This window comes from Arvicola amphibius, chromosome 9, assembly GCF_903992535.2.
Source record: "Arvicola amphibius chromosome 9, mArvAmp1.2, whole genome shotgun sequence".
NCBI classification, from domain to species: domain Eukaryota; kingdom Metazoa; phylum Chordata; class Mammalia; order Rodentia; family Cricetidae; genus Arvicola; species Arvicola amphibius.
The window spans coordinates 74,443,095-74,462,153 of NC_052055.2; the positions used below are offsets into that span (position 1 = coordinate 74,443,095).

The window sequence follows — 19,059 nt, forward strand, 5'->3', positions numbered from 1 at the left end:
GAAGGTGCTCCGTACACAGGGCTGAGAGAGTAAATCTCTGAGTTAGTGTGGTAAAGCATGGGGAGAAGGGATTAGGAAGTGCCTAGCCAGAGACGTCAGCTATCCAGGGAGATGTAGAGACTTTAAAAAAAAAATGCAGTACACAGTATATCCTCAAAATACTTGGTGAATAATTGAGTCCGGCAAAGTCTCAGAACAAAGGAGTACGGGAAGATGGCTACAGACACTTACAGTCCACTAAGCCTCTAACTATACATCTCATTCTGACCATTCATTGAAATTACTATAGTAGTTCACACATTCATTTGTTCCTTCCTTCATTCACTCAGGAACTCAGATGATACTGATTGATACAAGTGATATGCCAGATGTGGTGGTGAGTGCCATGGATTCAGAAATAAAGCACCCGAGTCTAGTCAAGGATGAGGAAACCCATAGCAACCATACTTTGTATGCCATAAAAGCAGCAGACACAGGTGCTTAGTCGGGGCATGGACTGAACGTGGGGGGCATGAGAGTAAAAGAAGGCTGTAGTGGGTAATTGGGGGGGGGGGGCATCGAACGGAGGTGTCCAGGCAGAGACAAAAGCACAACCAGTCAGGTGAAGAGCAGAGATCAGAGACGAGGGAAGTGGCACGCGGCTCAGTTGGTAAGCCAGGAGGTGAGAGGGGAGGCTGGCAGGCTGTTATGGAGCAGCCCTTGAAAGAGTCATCTGCCCTCCCTGCAGGCAGGACCTGGCAAGATTTAGTACACGTGTCACCCACCCGGCAGTCTGGATGAAGCACAGACTTATTCTAGTGAAGAGATGGGTGTCTTCATTTCTAAGGAGCCCTTAGGTGATGCCTGATACAAATGTCCCTGTGCCTCTTAGGCAGTAGAGCTATAGGCAGCGGGGTGTATATAATAGACACAGTTCAGCAGGAGAACCACAATGGCACAATTACGTTTGCCAAGAACTCTGTCGCAGGATACAGAGGATGGGTGAAGAAAGGCAATGCCAAAGCTAAGTATGCGGGGGCAAAAACAAACAAATGAGGCCTCTTAACCAAGGAAGAGAGGGGAAAGAGTTGAGCCCACTGGCTGACAGTCTTTGGAATCAGGGCAAATCTCTCTCCTCAAGGAAAAGGCTGCTGATGAGCGGGACGGGAAACAATGAAGCATGAGCACACCCCACCCAAATCAGAACTCCGTGAACTGATCTGCCACGCCTTCCCTAGGACTCGGCTGCATCGTCGTGAACCTCAGTGACACCCAGCCGAGGCGGCCAGGTAAAAGACAAGCATCATGCCTACAAAGGATTTCCACGCCAAACAGGTAAAGCCAGGCTTTGTAGCTCTCACTGGATATGTGGCTCAGGGAATCTCAGGAAGAGCAAGAAAGTTGTGAAAGACAACACAGATGTCCACTAAATCCCTGAACAACATGTCAATTTAAAAGATAAAAATAAGATTAAAAGCATGGTTATGTCAGCGAAAACCACCTATACCGTTGCCAGCATCTTCTCTATCCACCTTACTATATTCCTAACTTGAAAACTAGTTAAAACACTTGTGGTAAAGGTCTGCACAGCGGGGGGGGGGAGGCAAGGCAGAGCACAAATATGTCCCCTTCGTCACACAGAAGCCAAAACACACCACCCCCAATGAGATACTCCTCCAAAGAAAACAAGGGTCACGCTTTGCGTCTCATGTTCTTTGCTGGATCACTCTTCTCCAGCCAAAGACACGCAAACTCAAAACAACCAACCAGAATACCCTCTGGCCACCACTATTTACCCACACAATCTTTAACACAGCGAATCTTCATAGGGCACACAGGTTGAGAACAGGCAGCCACAGCAGAGTACTGGGTAGACAAACACCCGTCCATCTGCTTTAGAGTAGCTAGCCTCACTTCCAAGGAGACAAAAAACCCACACAAGCACCTACCTTCCTCTTCAGCAGTGGGAAGCCTTTTCACATCTACTGCGATATGGAAGCTCTGCCCCCAGAGCTCTGAGTGGAGGTGTAGCTTAAGGGCGGTCCATTCATTCAGGTAACCTGAGGAGGGTTGAGTTTCTCCAGATCAGTCTTCAGATACTCCCAGGTTTCCAGAACTCAGGGCAGAGGTGAACTGTGAGCTGTCCCTCGGTGCAGGAAGAAACTGGGAGGCACTGTGGCTGGAGGTGGAGGCGGAGGCTGGGGAAGGGAAGTAATCTGGGGACTGTAATAAAAGAGAAATTCTCTCCACATGATTTCCTGTATTCGGTGCCTCTTGCCTCTCTCAGGCTCCCCAGAGGAAATCAGAAATTTTAAACTTGTCCTTTGGCCACTGAGAAAGGACAGAATAAACATGGTAAGAACCATGAAAATAAGGAGAAGCAGGCAACAGGCAGGGAGTTTACAGGCCAGCCGCTTTCATCTTTAGCCTAATACTTTTTACCTGAAGTTTCCCCAAGTGTTTAACTTTGCAAAAGTCAAGAGTGCCTTCGTCCTCTTCCATGCAGCTTCTGGCCATGGTCCAGACATTGTGTGGCAGAGCAGCCAGTGAGAAGCGTGTCAGCATGGGCTCAGGAAGAGGGTCTCCCTGCCCTCAGGAAAGACAAGCACTGTTCTGTTTATGGAAAGGCTCATGATGCTCTTTATTAATCATGAAAAAAAATATAGTAATTCCCAAGCCATTCTTGTGCCAGAGCTTGAAGAATTACTGGTCATCTACTTCCCATAAGTTCCTGTAAGCAGGACCCTCTCTACACAAAGTGGGAAGTTCACTGTAAACTAAAAACGAAAGGCATTCATTCAAATGTGTAAAAATTCAAGAGGGTGGCAACAGAAGACTCAGTCAAGGACAGAGAGGGAGGGAGGCCTCTGTGAGCTCAGGGCTCAATAAATCTACATAGGGTAAGTCACCTAGCTGGTCCCAGCCATAGACAGATGCTGGAAATTCTAAATGAGTTGACTTCAAGAGGCTTAGACTCCCCTTATTTTACTTTGTGGGGTGATGTATAATAGAAGCAGGTGCATGGAGGGAAACGCTAAACTAGGGGTGTAAAAAAAGATACATGTATTCGGAAACTGGGGGTGTGAAAAGATACATATATTCGGATTTTTTGGGGGGCCGCCAGTTGACAAATAACAACACGGAGACTTCTTATTAATCATGAAAGCTCTCCTAACTAAATCTTATGATTTATTTTAATCTATATTCTATATATATTTCAATATATATTATATATATATCTATAAATATATATTAAATATTTATTCGTAATATATAAATATTTCTATATTACATATAAATATATAAATATATATTTCTATCTATCTATATTTTGATATATATTCTATATGTGGAGTTTATCTCTCTTCTATTTTGCCACTTCTGTTTCCTCTCCATGTTTGGCTGGTAAAGTCATCTTTTTATTTTTTCCAGACTCCTTTCTGTCCCCAGAAATCCTGCCTAACATCTTCCAACTAGCTACTGGTCATTCGGCTCTTTATTAAACCAATCACAGTGACACATCTTCACACAGTGTACAAATACCCCAGAACAGACACAGACTACAAAGTGTCACTTAAAATCACCAGGTGACTCCTTGCCAATATCTTGGCTTCTTCTTTCTTTCTTCTTCCAGCCACAAGGGAAACTGCCCTCAAATACCAGCTCCATGATACGTTCCCCATGATTAAAATCTTGTACTACTTTAAGAAGAAAAGCCCAACACTACACCATGACACAGAACATCTGCTTTACCTCAAGGTTTTCTTCTGTGTGCCTCCTTCTTCCTCCCTCCTTCCCGCTCTCTCTTCACTGATGAGTTACTCCATGCAGACTACAGACTCCTTGCTCCATGTCCTTTGACTCTTACAGTCCCCAGAGCAGGTTCTCTACTAACCCAATGCCTGGCATTGTTCCCCACAAACTATGATCATTGCCCTCACAACTCACAAAGCCAGGAAACCTGTCCCCACCCCTGTCCCCCACTGCTGCCATCTCATCTCTGTTGCTTTCTGAGGTATGGATCATATCCCCAGGACCCACAACTCAGAAATATTTGGTTTCTATAAGTTGAGCGTTACTGGGAAGAATATTTATAAATTACCATCACAGAGGATATTTAGGAGGAAGAGAAAATACAAGACTCAGAAGAAAACACACAATTGCTCTTAGGGTTTTACAGCTTGAACTCTGGCCAATGGAGTACAGTTTCTTTGTGGGGAAACATGACTGGTATTTCATGTTTACTAAAACTGCCATAGTTTGTCATATCTTTGCAGACTACGTTACGAGTAGGTGATGGCCAGTCGTCAGAAAATGATTCTTTAGGAGTTATATATGCTGGAGCTGGAGAGATGACTCAGTAGTTAAGAGCACTGCCTGCTCTTTCAGAAGACACTGGTTCAATTCCAAGCACCCACATGTTTGTTCACAATGGTTTGTAACTACAGCCCCAAGGAATTTGACACCCTCTTCTAGCCTCTGTGGAGATCAGGCATACATACGATGCACAAACATACATGCAAGCAAAACAAAAATAAATCAATGTTTAACATTAGCTATGCCTCTCACTGACGAGACACTCATGTGTCTTACCTTCTACCCTCAACCCAGTTCGACTGACAAGGTGAACACATTTGAGCTGGCTTGGTGAGAAGAGGAAAATATATTACAGAAGGAAATGTCTTGGGATTATTGCAATTTTCATCTAAAGGAAAAGGAAGAATCAGCATTTCTTGAAACACAAACTCAGCCATTTTTTTTTTTCCAGGTCTGAGGAAGAAGCAAGATAGGGTTCAAGCTCTGAGGGGAATTTTCAGATCTTTTCTTGTAACTTAGCCTTCAAAAAAGAAAAGGTTATAGAGCCAGATGGATGGATCTGGCAACTAAGAACACTCACTGCTCTCCTTGAGTACCTGAGTTTGGCACCCACATGAAGTGGCTCACAACCACCTTGTAATTCTAGTTCCACACTTTTTGGCCTCCTCGGGCCCCTGCACACTTGCGACTCACGTGTACATAAATAAAAGTAAATACAAACCTTTAAAATGTTTAAAATGTTAAAAACATTTTAAAGATTCATATTTAAGATGCTCATAAGAAAAAGGGACTAAAGTTAGTAAGGGTGAGGGGAGGCACAAGGTCATTAAAACATAAAGAGAGAAGCGGGAAGGAGGAAATGGCAGTGGGAGACTGGGAGAGAAAGGATGGGTAAACAAAGGGAAGGAGTCAGGATGAAGATGGGGAAGGCGGAAAAAGGGTGGGGTGAGAAAAGGTTAGAAAACATTACCAGAAGACAGGAAATCAGGAGCTGTCACACACCAGCATTTCCTGTAGGGGCAGCATCAGGCCAGGCTCTCTGCACTTCCGCTTCCGGCTTTACTCCTTCAGAGGCTAAGGGAGATCCTGGAACACATCACAGCCACCACTGGAATCTTTAAGCACGTAAGTTTGCGTTCCTTCCCTTGGCTCTCCAGAATCAAGAGGTTGCACTGTCTGTTTACAAAGGCTGTTCTTAGCTGAGAAGCGCCACTCGGGCTGCCTGATTAAAGCACAAGCAAGGCCAGCACGAGCAAAGACAGTTAGGTCATGCGCACTCTAAGTAGCCGGTTTTGTGCTCAGAATTGGAAAATTTTATTTTGTTGGTTGTTGTTTTAATTTGTGTGTGTGTCGGGGAAGGGGGTGCACACGCACAGGTTGCGGCCCCTGCTGGAGAGGCCATAAGAAGGGTCAGATCTCCTGGAGCTAGAATTACAGGCTGTTGTGAGCCTTCCAGTGTGAATGCTGGACTTACATTTGGGTCCTCTGGAAGAGCGGAAAGCATTTTGAACTGCTGAGCCATCTCTCCAGCCCCATACACACAAATCTAAAATCAAGTAAAGGCATTGGCTAAATGAGTTATTTGAATTTTTCTTAGCCACTCCTAAGTTTGGCTCCTAGTCAGTGAGTACTATTCACGTTAAAAATGGGAGCCTCAGGAAAGACAGTGGAAGACTTTAAAGGAGAAACAAAAACAGCATCATCTTGTCAGCAGAATGTTGAGCGGCCCTAGCAGATCTTTTAGTGAGGAGGTATGAATCTATAGGGGCCTATCTTTTTAGTTATCTTTCACCATTTTATAATTATTCATGCGGAAACTAGTGGTACAGTAAACAATTCTCATCTTAGAAATGGAGATTCGTTTTGTTTGGTGGAGTTCAGTGTAATTGGTTTTCTCTGTACAAACTCTTATTCTAAGCATTACATTTTCGCTCGTTATAGGATACTGTCCAGATGTGCATGCATTAGCAAATCCAGTTGAGCTTTTCTGACTGTCTATGTATAATTATACCTGTTCTTCAGATCTCCCTTGGGAAAATTTTAATCCCTTACATCCCCTTTATTAATTCACGAGATAGAGGCAATCTCTGTTGTGTATTTATGTCATATTAAGGCAAGAATTCTGATTTTGCTGTTTTGAAAATGATCTTTGGAAGAAGGCAGATGTAAACCTGGCTGACGGTGTGTTGTCCCAACAATTTCCAATGGCAGGCTCTTTTTCTGCAGTGTTCTGGCTGGTTTTTGATGGTTCCTGACTATCTAAACTAAAAGCAGAGAACAAACAAAGCATGTTGACCGTTAAAGTAAGATGACAGGCGGACAAGTGGCCAAATGGGAACACCTAGCTCTCACCTGCTTGGGCACAGAGAAGAACCAAAGCAACAGGTGGCATTTTGAGGTCAGTGACTATACTGCGGGCAAGGCCTAGAGATCAGCAAGAGAGAGTCCGGAACCTTGTGAAGAGTACAGAACTGAGATGACAGCCGTGGAAAAAGAGAAATACCCAGCGTCTGCCACTCTGGCTCCATACCTCCGGGAGTTGCTCTTGTGCAGGCATGTAGAGAATTCCAACAAGTTCTACTTGGCAATGCTAGCTGCGAGAAAGCATCATAATCTCCCCAGGATTATAAACCACTAGGTAAGTATCCTGATCTGCTCAGGCTCTGAAATCATCATCTTCCGGTGAACCCCAGGGTGTTGTGACAAGGATTGATCTCCCCATTTTATTTTATGTGCATGAGTGTTGTGCCTGAATGTGTGGCTTTACATTAAGTGGGTGCAGTGCCTTCAGAGACCAGAAGAGGACATTGGATTCCCTGGGACAAGAGTCACTCACAAATGATTGTGAGTGCTAGTAATTGAACCTACATCCTCTTGCAAGAGCAGTCAGTGAGAGCTCTCTCTCTCTCTCTCTCTTTCTCTCTCTCCTCCCTTCCCCTCACCCCCTCTCTCTACAGGACTTTGCTTTGTAACCTTGGCTGCCCTGTAACTCACTCTGTAGATCAGGTTGGCCTCAAACTCACAGAGATCCTCATGCCTCTGCCTCCCAAATGCTAGGATTAAAGGCGTGTGCCATCACCTCCCTGCTCAGCCAGTGCTCTAACAGCTGAATCATCTCTCTATCCCCATAAGGAGTGATCATGAAAAGAGAGGAGAGAAAGCCTAGATGGGTTCAAAGATGAATTCATATGATTTTTTTTCAATGCTTAGAAACGACCCCAAGGTCGTAAACATTCAAGTAAACACTGTCAACCAAGCCACACATCAGCGTTTGCTATTGGATTTTGCAGGCTTTTAAAGAAGTTGATCCCCGTTCTTCTCAAGCCATTCCATAAATGGAGATAAAAGGAACTCTTCCAAATTCATTCTGAGGCCAGCATCACCCCGTTACTAAAACAAGACAAGGACACAATAACAACAAACTATATACTAATATCCCTGAGGAGCACTGATGCAAAATTTCTCAAGCAAAATACTTGCAATTCAAACTAAATAGTATATAAAAATGTCTTTCAGCATGATCAAGTTGGTGTCTTTCCAGGCATGCAAGGCTGATTAAACATATGCAAACCAATAAGAGTAACATAATGCATCAAATCAACAGATAAAGATTACTGTCTTCTCAATAGATATAAAATGTCATTCAATAAAATCCAGCATCAAGAGACTGAGGAGGTGGCTCAATGTATGCTGTGCAAAACTTAGGACTTGAGTTTGATTCCCAGCACCCAAGTAAAGACTTGGTTGTGGTGGCTGGTGTACACCTGTTATCCCAGAAGTGGGAAACAGAGAAAGGTGAAACCTGAGGCCTTGCTGACCAGTCATTCTAGACAACTCTTCATTGACAGTGACTTCGTCTGAATAAAAAATCCAATGGAGAAAATGAGAGCGGATGACACCTGACATGGAACTGTGGCCTCTAGATGAACACACATGGACATTCATACTTGCATATACATATTCATACGTGCCCCCATACACATTATGATTAAAGGCCTGAAATAAGTATAGAAGTCCTTCAACACAGCAAAGATTATAGATGATGAATTCAAAGCCAACACCATAAGAAAGATGAAAAGATCAAAGCATTTCTCCAAGATTAGTAATGACAGAGGGATTTCCACTCCTGACACCTTTATTCTACACAGTACTAGACTATTTAGCCAGAGCCATTGGGCAAGAGAGTGAAATTAAAACCATCCAGTTAGGAAGGAAGTCAATTTATCCCTACAGGCAGAAGAGATGAAGGCTTATATACAATAACTTTCATCAGAACTTCCACCAAATGATTACTAATTCAGTAAAGTAAAAGAATGTAAAATCAGCACAAAAAACCCAATAGGTTTTCTACAAACTGGCAGTAAATTTATGGAGAAAGTAACCAGTAAATCGATTTTGTTTACAACAAATGCAAAAATAAATAAATAAATAAATAAATAAGAATAAATGTAACCAAGGAAAGACTTCTATAATAGAAATTACGAAACACTGAAAAAGGAAATTGTAAACCAAAAATGAAGTACCACCCATGTTTCTGGATCAGAAGAATTAATATTTTTTTCAATGGCTAATGTAGGTGGAAGCTGTTCGTAGGTTTCCTGTCTGCCCAGATCAGAAATATCACACAGAAGCAGTATTAATTACAACACTACTTACCAATAGCTTATGCATATCTCTAGCTAACTCTTACATTGTAAATTAACCCATTCATATTATTTTATATTTTACCATGAGGCTCGTGGTTTACCTGTAAGGTTCCAGCAGCTGTATGACATCTCTCTGACTCTGCCTTCTTTCTCCCAGCATTCAGTTTAGTTTACCCACCTAGTTCTATTCTGCCCTGCCACAGGCCAAAGCACCTTCTTTATTAACCAATGGTAATAAAACATATTCACAGCATACAAAGGGAAATCTCACATCAGTCTACATTCAAGGTCATCCACAAATTCAATGCAATGCTTTAATTCATAAACCTAGAATTCATGTGGAAGCACAAAAGACCCTGAATAACCATTGCAATCTTGACCAAAAAGAATAAAGCCATAAACATCCAGATATCTTGTTTCAAGATATACTAGAGAGACACAGTGACCAGAATAGCGTGGTACTGGGCACAGAGGCAGAAACGCAGAACAATTGAACAATCATAAACTTAGGAGTAAGTGTGTCAGTCCTTGGTCACCTGACTCTTAACAGTGCTACCAGAGGCTTATGCTAAAGAAAGGGCAGCATGTAACCAATGTTGCTGGGAAGACTGGGCATTCACACAGGGAGGTTTGAAGCTCGACCCCTATCCCTCATCCCATATAAGCATCAGTTCAAGATGGATAGATGAATTTAATATATAAGACCTGGAATTCAGAACAGAGGAAACACTTCAAGCCGTCAGAGCAAACACTGATTTTTCTGGACAGAACCTTAAAAGTTCAGGAAAGAAAAATAAACAAAAGGTGGGAACTATGAGGGGGAGGGAGGGAGGGAGAGAGAGAGAGAGCACTTCAGCAAAGGAAACTTTGCCTGAAGAGACAACTGGAGAATGGGAAAATGCAGCTGCCATTCAAAACTCATATAACACAAAACAAAAACCTACTTTTTAAAAATGGACAAATTGACAATGCTCAAAAGAAGAAACAACCAACACTGTGTGAAAATTATATATATATATATTATATATATATATATAATATATATATATATCATGAACTGTCAAGGAGATGTCAATCAAAACTATGACGAGATAACATCTTACCCCCGTGACAGTGACTGTTACCAAAAGGGCAAAAAAAAGAAGGAAGGAAAGGAAAGAGAGAGAGAGGGAGAATGAGGAAGGGAAAAAGGAAGGAAGGGAGGAAGGGAGGAAGGAAAAAGAGACTGGGAAGGATGTAGGGAAACCAGAGCTCTTACACACTGTCAGTAGAATGTAAATTGCTACAGCTACTGTGGAAAGCAGGTATGAGTCCTTGGAAAACTAAAAATAGATCTGGTATGTAACCCAGCTAGCTCCCCTCTGGATACATACACAGAGAAAGGCAAACCAGCAAAACAGAGATGCCTGTGTGCCCATGTTCATTGTAGGACAGATCACAACTAGGATATGGAATCAGGCTGGGTGCCCAGCAACAGAAGAACGGGGAAGAAAACTAAGGCTGGTACATACACTGGTTCTTTGTGCTGTTACACTTAACACTGAGACCTGGACATTTGTAGTAGAATGGATGATATTTATGTTAAGTAACATAAACCCAATATAGGAAGACAAGTCCCCATGCTTTGTTTTGTTCTGTTCCTGGTGTATGGAAGTTGAGAAAAGTTCCTCTTAAAAGGTGTAGTGGTCTGAAGAAGAATGCTCCCTAATAGCCTCACATATGTGAATGCTTGATCCCTAACAGGTGGAACTGTTTCGGGAAGGATTAGGAGGTATGGCCTTGTTGGAGGAGGTGTGCACTGGGGATCAAGCCACACCATTCCCAGTCATCCTGGTTCTCTGCCACCAGTTTGTGGAGAAGATGCAAGCACTCAGCTCCTGCTGCAGCTCCACACCTGTGCGCCTGCTTCCAAGCTCCCTACCATGATGGTGAAAGGTTCACCCTCTGAACCAGTAGGCAAGTCCTCAGCTAAATGGTTTCTCTTAGAAATTGCCGTGGTCATGGTGTTTCTTCGCGGCAACAAAAAAGTGACTAAGACAAGGGCACAGTCTTGATCACTAAGAAGTGGGAAGGGAATGAAGAGGTGTGTGCAGGGCCAGCAAGGTGACTCCATGAATAGGGACAGTTGCAACCACACCTGACAACCTGACTTCAATCCCAAGACCCACATGGTAGAAGGAGGGAACCGATTCTCACAAATTGCCCTCTGGCCTCTATATGTGCATTGCATCAGCACTAACAAAAAAATTATAAATATATTTAAAAAACAAGTTAAGAAGTAGGTGGGTTTGATCAATATTTGCCACAGGTGTGGGTTGAAATATCATATTGAAGTCAATTCATATGTAGATAAAAAATGTGCTGATAACAAAATCACATGATAGAACTGTCAGCTGGACCATTAGACGGTTCAGTAGGGACAGATGCCAAAGCATAAAGCAGGACTACATAAGACAAGAGAGCAGGAATTTACCAGATCTGGGGGAAGAGGTCCAGGTTTGGACCAAACGACCTTGATAAGATAAGGGCATTTGTTTCACCTGGGCAGGGGTTCTTAAAAACAGAATTAATTGGAATTCTAGCCATGCAGACAACTATTTGGAGATATCCTACTGCCAAGTGGTCATGGCATGCCCATCAACAAAGGAAAACAAGGTTTTATTGATTGATGTATCTCCCTGGTCTTATGTCTTACATTCTAGGTCTTTGACTTTACAATCTATCTATTCAAATAACAAAAATAAGAGTACCAAAGATTAGTTAAGACCTTACTGCGTGCCATCAGCAGAGGTTAACTTGACTTAATTCTCCCTAAATACAGAGCTTCCTCTCCTCAACAGCCTGTGTTAATTGTACAGAACAATGGATGGGGTTCGTGACAACATTTGCATTACATGTATATAATGTACTTTGATCATAGCTACTCTATTAGTCTCATTTCTGCCACCATCCACTTTTCTTTATTAGATCTACCTTCCTGAGCAAAACCCTGACCCACACCCAGATCACAAATATGAGAAATTGTTTTTCTGAGTCTGGCTTATCACACTACCTCCAATTCTATCAATTTTCTGGCAAGTGATACAATTTTGTTCTTGTGTATGACCAAATAGCTCTTCTTTAACATAGAATGAAAATGACTGCTTGCAGTTCTAACAACTTCTTTCATGGAAAATCTGCCAGATCCCATATCTCTCAATCCTCTGGGTGAAGGGAGAGTCACATTCTTCAGTGCCAATCACCATGGAACCCTAATGAATGACTCACCACATAGCTGTGGTTCTTGGTTTCTTCAACCAAACCCCACAATCTCCCACTTCCCCAAATCCAGCTTGGGTGGAACAGGCTTCTATAAATGTCAGAGAAAGGAAAAAAGGATAGCAAGGTCACACCTCAGAAAACTTTCTCAGTGCTCACTGGTCGCCCATGTCCTAAAGTCACGCTGACTTTGTTGCCCAGCAGATGGTTATAGCAGGTGCCCCCTCATGCCTCTGTCGGTGTGCTATGACTGGGGATGGTTGTGGTGACACTCTCCTCAAGCCTCTGTCTATGAGCTGTGATTGGGTTCCTCTTCCTTACCCAGGGCTTCCGAGCATCTTTTCTTTTGTTCTGGTCCCATCTGTCACTACTATCTAAAGTGCTAAGTTCTCAAAATCCACAGCAATTCAGTCTCTTTCTTTCCATCCATCCTTGCAAGTGTTCAGCGGGTGCCAGTTTTGACCTCTATCCAACCCAAATAGGGTACCTTCAAAAATAAACATCCATCCAGAGTTGTGCATTTTAACTTCTTGGTGTGTACATGTTTGGTCTACAGTCTAAGCATCTTCGCCACATCTTAACCAGCCTTGTATCCCTTCTTGTCGCACACAGTGGTGTATATATTTATGAACTACTGTGGATGCTGGCAGACATGAGGTCATCAGGTACACAGGATAGACGAGGAGACGGGAGACTGACTAGTTTCTATTGCTGACTGAAAAACCAAGAAGGCCTCGTTTGTAGTCACTGGTGACTCAATGCTGATATATAGAAAAATGCACACAAGCAACATTGGCAAGTTCTCGAAGTTCCACGCACTTTCCAGAATGTTCTGCTTCTTTGTTTGGGTCTTGGTTACTAAGTGTTTTCTATAAATACTAAGCATCTTAGCAAACCATTTCCCCTGAGTCCTTGATCTTCCGGACTGACGAGTGTTCCGGAATGGGCTGTCTTCAGGGTCTCCGTGAGCTGAGCACTCCCTCCAGGATGTGGGCTGTCCTCAGATGGAAACCATGTCCTGGGATTTGCCATTGTCAGACTCACCCTCACACTTCACAGGGGACTCACTCATGCTTCACAGGGGATGACGCGTCTGCTTTTGGTCTCAATGATGCATCAGTTCTCAGAGAAACAGTTCTTTTTCTCAGCTCTGCTCTCTTCAGGATCAACAGGAACTTGCTCTATGCTCTTTATTCATGTTTGTGCTGGTTAGTTGTTAAGTGTTAACGTGCCACAGTCTGCATTCACCTGAGCAGAGACTCAACAAAGCCATTTCTCAGATCAGGTTTGCCTGTGCATCTCTCTGTGGGTGATTGTCTTGATTGTTAGTTAATGTAGGAAGACCCAGCCAACTGTGGGTCACCCCATTCCCTAGGAGGGGGGTCCTGTGCTATGAGACAGGAGAACAGTAGAGGGAAGCTAGAAGCAGAAGCAGACAGCATGGGTGCATGGGTCTCCAGTGGCTCTCCATCTTGACTATGACGGGACTTGCTATCTGAGGTCCTGCCTTCACTTCCCTCCAGCCCTGGGTTAACCTGGAAGTGTAAGCATCGCAAGTCCTCTCCCCTTCTATGGTGCTTTTCCTTGGGGTTTGTTTTATCACAGCAACAAAAGTGAAACTAGGGCACGATCTTGGGATTCCAAGGACTCCTCTCTTTAGATGGCTTTCTCTCCCAATGCCTCCAATCCTGTCCTACTCTATGTTGGGTCCTATAGCACCATTAGAAAAAGCAGGACACATTCTGAGCCCAAGCCGTTCACAGTCTCAGCCTTTAAATTGTTTCATAACTACTCAGATTTAAAAACACTTTAACTCTAGCATGCTGACCTTACTAAGATTTTTTTCATGCTACTTGATAATATATCATTCGCAAAGAATTTCTGTCGACTGTTGTCTTAGTCACACCCCTCCCAGTTCACATCTGATAGAAATTGGGGGACTAGAGATGCAGCTCAAAGACAGAGCAGTTGTGTAAGATGCTGAGGCCCCAGTGCCCTAGGTTTTGATCCCCAGATCTAAAAACAAAAACAAAATGAAAAGAAATGAAAGGAATGTAAAGAAAACAGGATGGGGTTGTGGCTAAGGATAAGACAATTTAGCAGTCATTTCTTTTTCTTTTTCCTTTTCTTTTAATTCATGGACCAAGGAGGTGGCCGAGCATATAGAGGGGCTGGCCAATAAGTTTAATGACCTGAGTTCAATTCTTGATACCCCACATGGTAGAAGGGAAGAAGCAACTCTCAGGAGCTTCCTCTGACCTCCGCAAACACACACACACACACACACACACACACACACACACAGAGAGAGAGAGAGAGAGAGAGAGAGAGAGAGAGAGAGAGAGAGAGAGAGAGAGAGAGAGAGAATGGAGAGCCCAGTCATATTTTAGGAAATGCAGAACACATTTTCCATAAATTCCAAAGTAAGTTCATTTCTTGAAGAATAATCAATACCATTGCTTATGTGTTGTGTCAAGGACACTTAGCTAGAGTGGATGCTGTGACTTCACTCAGTCCTGAGAACAAGGATGTCCTTTGAAGGAAACAGAAATCAGAGATTATGTATATGGCTCTAGCTGTACTTTCCGAACCTGTGCACGGACTTTTGGATTTCTTTGGGTTAGCAACCACAGAGTAAGAGAAGGAAAGAGTGAACTAAGCATGAATCAAGGAGTTCCTGAAGAAATCAAATGCCTTTTTAGTTTCCCTAGGCAACAAAAATTAAACACAGAAAAGTCATTATAATCTTAGTAATAAACTAGGTTTAAAATTAAAATTTAACATAGAGTTAGTTGGCTAATTTATAATACATTCGCTAAAAAAATCTTTTGAGCTGGGGGTCTCCTGCAGCCTGAGTTGGAAAAGAACGCCCTGACCTTTTTTCCCCCCAAAGTGCTAGGCTTACAGGCTTGCTCCACTATGCCTTGTTTAGGAGAAAACCATTACAATTTTTCAAAGAACATTTAAGGAACAAGGAAGACAACACACTTATCTTAATATGTAATTTTGTATCATTGTAGCTGAAACTTCTTGTTCAGTGTGTCTGCTTTATGTGGTTAATTTATGGTTTTCATAGTGTCTCTAATAAATACTTAAAGGTACTGGAAAAAAAATTAAAATTTAAAAAAATCAGCTCAGAGAAATAGATACCTCCATTGAAGTGGGATGTCTAAAAGGTCCCAATGTGCACAGAGGAAATGAGCAATTTGGGGAGTTACCATGGGTCACGAATTTGACCTAATTTCACAGGAAACCTGGATTTGCTTCCCGCTAGATGGTGTAACTCCTTACTGATTTCATCCTGCTCTTTGGTTGTCCTCTGTGGTGAAGAGAACCAAGTCTGATTATAGGTGGCAGGGACTTGAGGGCTGTGAATTTGTGAGTCTAGTTTCACATAGTATTTCTAACGTTACCGTCAAGCTTCCCAAAGCTGGGATGGAAGAAGATGGGAAATGGCAGCGTTTCTTCGAACTGCTAATCAATGGACTCCACACTCTACATCTTTCATGACCAGAAAAGCCTGATAAAATTTTTCTCTCTGGAAATCTTTTATTTTTATTGGAATTCCATTTTGTGTCTTATGTAGTATTTCTTACTGAAAACTGGAAAGAAAAAAAGCTAGGCATGATGGTGCTGTCTTAAGAAGTGGGGGCAAGAGGATCCTAGAACCGTCCTTACCTACACAGTGAGATTGAACTCAGCTTGTGTTAAGTGAGATCATGTCTAAACACATTTAATAAAAAAAACCTAGAATCTTTTTACATATAAAATAGTAAAACCTATATAGATTTTTGTAATATTTTTAACAGAGCATATCAACATACAATCCATCAGTCCATTCTAAATAAAATGTGGACAACTCGTGTTCAGATTCCTGCAGCATTCTGCTGGTTGCCATAGACTGCTGTTTGCCTGAAAGCCTTTGTTGTTTTAGGGCTCTCTCCGGTACATCTGACGACATGTCTACATTAAATCTAAAGTAGGCGTGGTGGCTCACACCTGTAACCCCAGCATGAGAGAATCTGAAACATGTTTACCATGAGCCTGCTAAATTGGGCTAGAGTTCAGTCTCAACATAAGATAAAACAAATTAAAATTGCTTTGGCGGCTTTCCTCCCTTGTTGTCACGCTATGTCTGCGAGTGGATACATGACCAAATTGGGCGTTACTTTTGCTTTGTAGCCCAGTATGGCTGCAATCTCATCATCCTCCTGCCTCAGTCTTCCATGATGCAGGATTTCATATACGCTACCATTGTTATACCTGGTTTAGTTTCTTATTTATTCCAACTTTTGGTGGCTGCAAGCAATATCTTGTGTTGTCTTTGAATCATCCCACAGTATTGTGTGCTTGAAGTCAGAGTTCGTCTCTTGATAACCAACTCAAATCATGTTGAGGGCCAGGGATATGGTTCAGTGTTAGAGTGCTTGCCTAGCGTGCATAGGACATTGGGTGCAGACCCTAGAACTACGGAAACATAAGCTGTGCTGAATATCTATCCCAGCATATTTCTTTTCCTGCAGAAAATCTCTGAGCTGCATTCTCAACAGACTTTTAAACCAGTGCCTAAAAAGCTAAGCTGTGCTTTCAACTTTTCTAAGATCTGAAACTTACTTCTTAACAGCAGATACAAATCCCAGGAAGCATTTATATGTTTTTACTTTCTTGTTTTTTTTCAACTGGAAGGTTTGTTTTCTACCACATTGTAGGTGCACAGTTAATGATGACATTATTTAGTTGGTCATTAACTTTTATGCAGTAGATATTTTTATTTCAGTAGCTATTATTAACTCTGCCCTTGTACAAATTCTGAATCTAGGTATGATGATTATTCTTAAAACCGATTTAATGTGTTTGGCCAGTTTAACATCAAATTTCAAAAGCTTTTCCAGTTAATCTGCAAGTTTTTTTTTTCATTATTTTCTGTAAATATCGTCTTTTGTTGTCACGAAAACATCATTCCGATTGGGTAAATACTGGGCATGGAGCTGTTCTTCTGAAACTGTCACCTAATGTTCAAAGTTCTATTTCAGTGTTTTCCGTTTATCCAGCTTTTGTTTTTCAGTCCCCGAGTTACTGTTTGATGTTTCATATTTGTCCTTCGTGTTCTCTTTCTTGAGAGCCTTCCCGTAGCAAGCATTTTCCCTTACAGCTAACCTTGGGAAGTTGACTCCTAGTAACTTAAAGTAACACATACTCTGTCTTTGAAGTAGGTTATATAAAAACCCATAAGCTACAAATCAATTTTTTCAAAGGTAAGAATTTTATTTTATTTATTTATCTTGATTTATTTAGTGTTTCTTGAAAGTTATAATTTTTCATGGATATCACTAATTAGGTACCTTAAGAGCCACTCCAGAATTTAGATTTGTACATAATCTTTTTTCAAAGACAAAAACCACGTTAAGAAACCGTTCAGATTATCAAGAAAAATGAAGGCAAAAGTTCTTGACTTTTTCAGGGCAAGTTTATTTTTCAGAGCATGAAAAGTTCATTCAGAATAACATTTCCTGAGATGCCTATCCTAGTGTCAAGGAAGCCATGTTACCTGGTAGAGCATCCTGCAAACAGGGCTATTTCTCCTGTCCTTTGTGCCAGGAATTTAATGTAAGCTCCAACTTCTTCCTGTCCTCTTTATGACTAATGCCAGTTGCCATGTCCAGATATTTGCATCTTGGTGATGCCCTTCCTGCCTTTCCTCTACACTCTGCCATCTGTGAAATTCCAGTGTGAGCCACTCACACTCCATGTGCAGACTCTGGCAGGGATTCCCCACTGGGCGCACTCTCTTCTTCCAAGGTTAAACACTGGTCCTCCCCATTCTCAAGCATCTAAGCTTTGCTTTAGCTCTGGGGTAGCCTGCTCAGTCTTCAAAGTCAAGCTTAGGGGCTTCCACTTCTAACAATCATTGCCCAATCCTCCTGTCCATCTGGGGAGACTCTTCTCATCTGGCCGCATCCTGACGCAGTCTCCGTTCCCCTCCCAAAGACCCTGCATCCGTACCTGATATAACACGAACAAGGCAGTATCCCTGAGTTTGCTGAAGTAAAATCATGTGCATAAAAATCAAAACAAAACAAAAGACTTGCTCTAAGACTCCCAATCTTCAGAGATCTTCCCTGAACAAGTAATGACTTAAGTTCTGGGCATGTGGCCAGACCATTCCAAGTCCCATGAAAGTGGGTAATTGTCAGGTAGGAAAACATGAGACAGTGGCAGTGACTCGGCTCTGTCCTTCCTTCAGCCTTACAAAAAGGAGAAAGAAAAGGAAAATAAATGCCACTGTTTCCCTGTCAACACGTTCATGGTCCCCCCGGCCCGAGGGACCTGGTGATAAAGTAGCATTGCCTGGTAGTTATTGAAGGACCCTCAAAGCATTCTTTTACACAACACACAACGCTCATAGAATTGGTTGGTTATTTCAACCAGGCTTCTAAACTGCTCATTTTCAGGGGATAAAGTAGATTGGCAAATGGGAAATTAAGGATCCTATCCATCTACTCATTGAATGAGAATTTTTTTTATTTCCTCACTTTAGATACTATTTCCTGAATCAAATTATAAAATACACTTAATTTTGTCTCAGTACACACACACACACACACACACACACACACACACAGGTTCCCAGATGGAATCCCTTAGATTTTATCTACTTGTGGACACATACGTGGGTTACATTGGAGATACCCAAGGTTTGCTCAACTGGATGCAGCTTGGTAGTATTTAATTGAGAAGGATTTTATTCCTGATTTACTGAGTGGGAACGTGTACAATGGGTCAGATATGCGTGCTATGCACACAGGCACAGAAGGGGCAGCCCATGTCCCAGCAAACGCTCACCTCTTTTGTTTAATGA

The 19,059-nt window shown here is 42.2% G+C and overlaps 1 protein-coding gene and 1 non-coding gene across 2 annotated transcripts in view; one reads left to right on the top strand and one right to left on the bottom strand.

Annotated features, from left to right (window-relative positions):
* Positions 1 to 2,163, bottom strand: part of Adgrf5 (adhesion G protein-coupled receptor F5) — a 95,604-nt gene extending 93,441 nt beyond the window's left edge. The window contains exon 1 of the mRNA XM_038342290.1: positions 1,929 to 2,163. The gene's annotated coding sequence lies outside the window, so the exon portion shown is untranslated. The remainder of the gene's footprint in view (positions 1 to 1,928) is intronic.
* A 2,379-nt stretch (positions 2,164 to 4,542) lies between these two features.
* Positions 4,543 to 4,669, top strand: LOC119824094. Its single transcript, XR_005287030.1, has one exon. It is a non-coding gene; the product is annotated as a small nucleolar RNA SNORD22 (small nucleolar RNA).
* Positions 4,670 to 19,059: the final 14,390 nt, after the last annotated feature.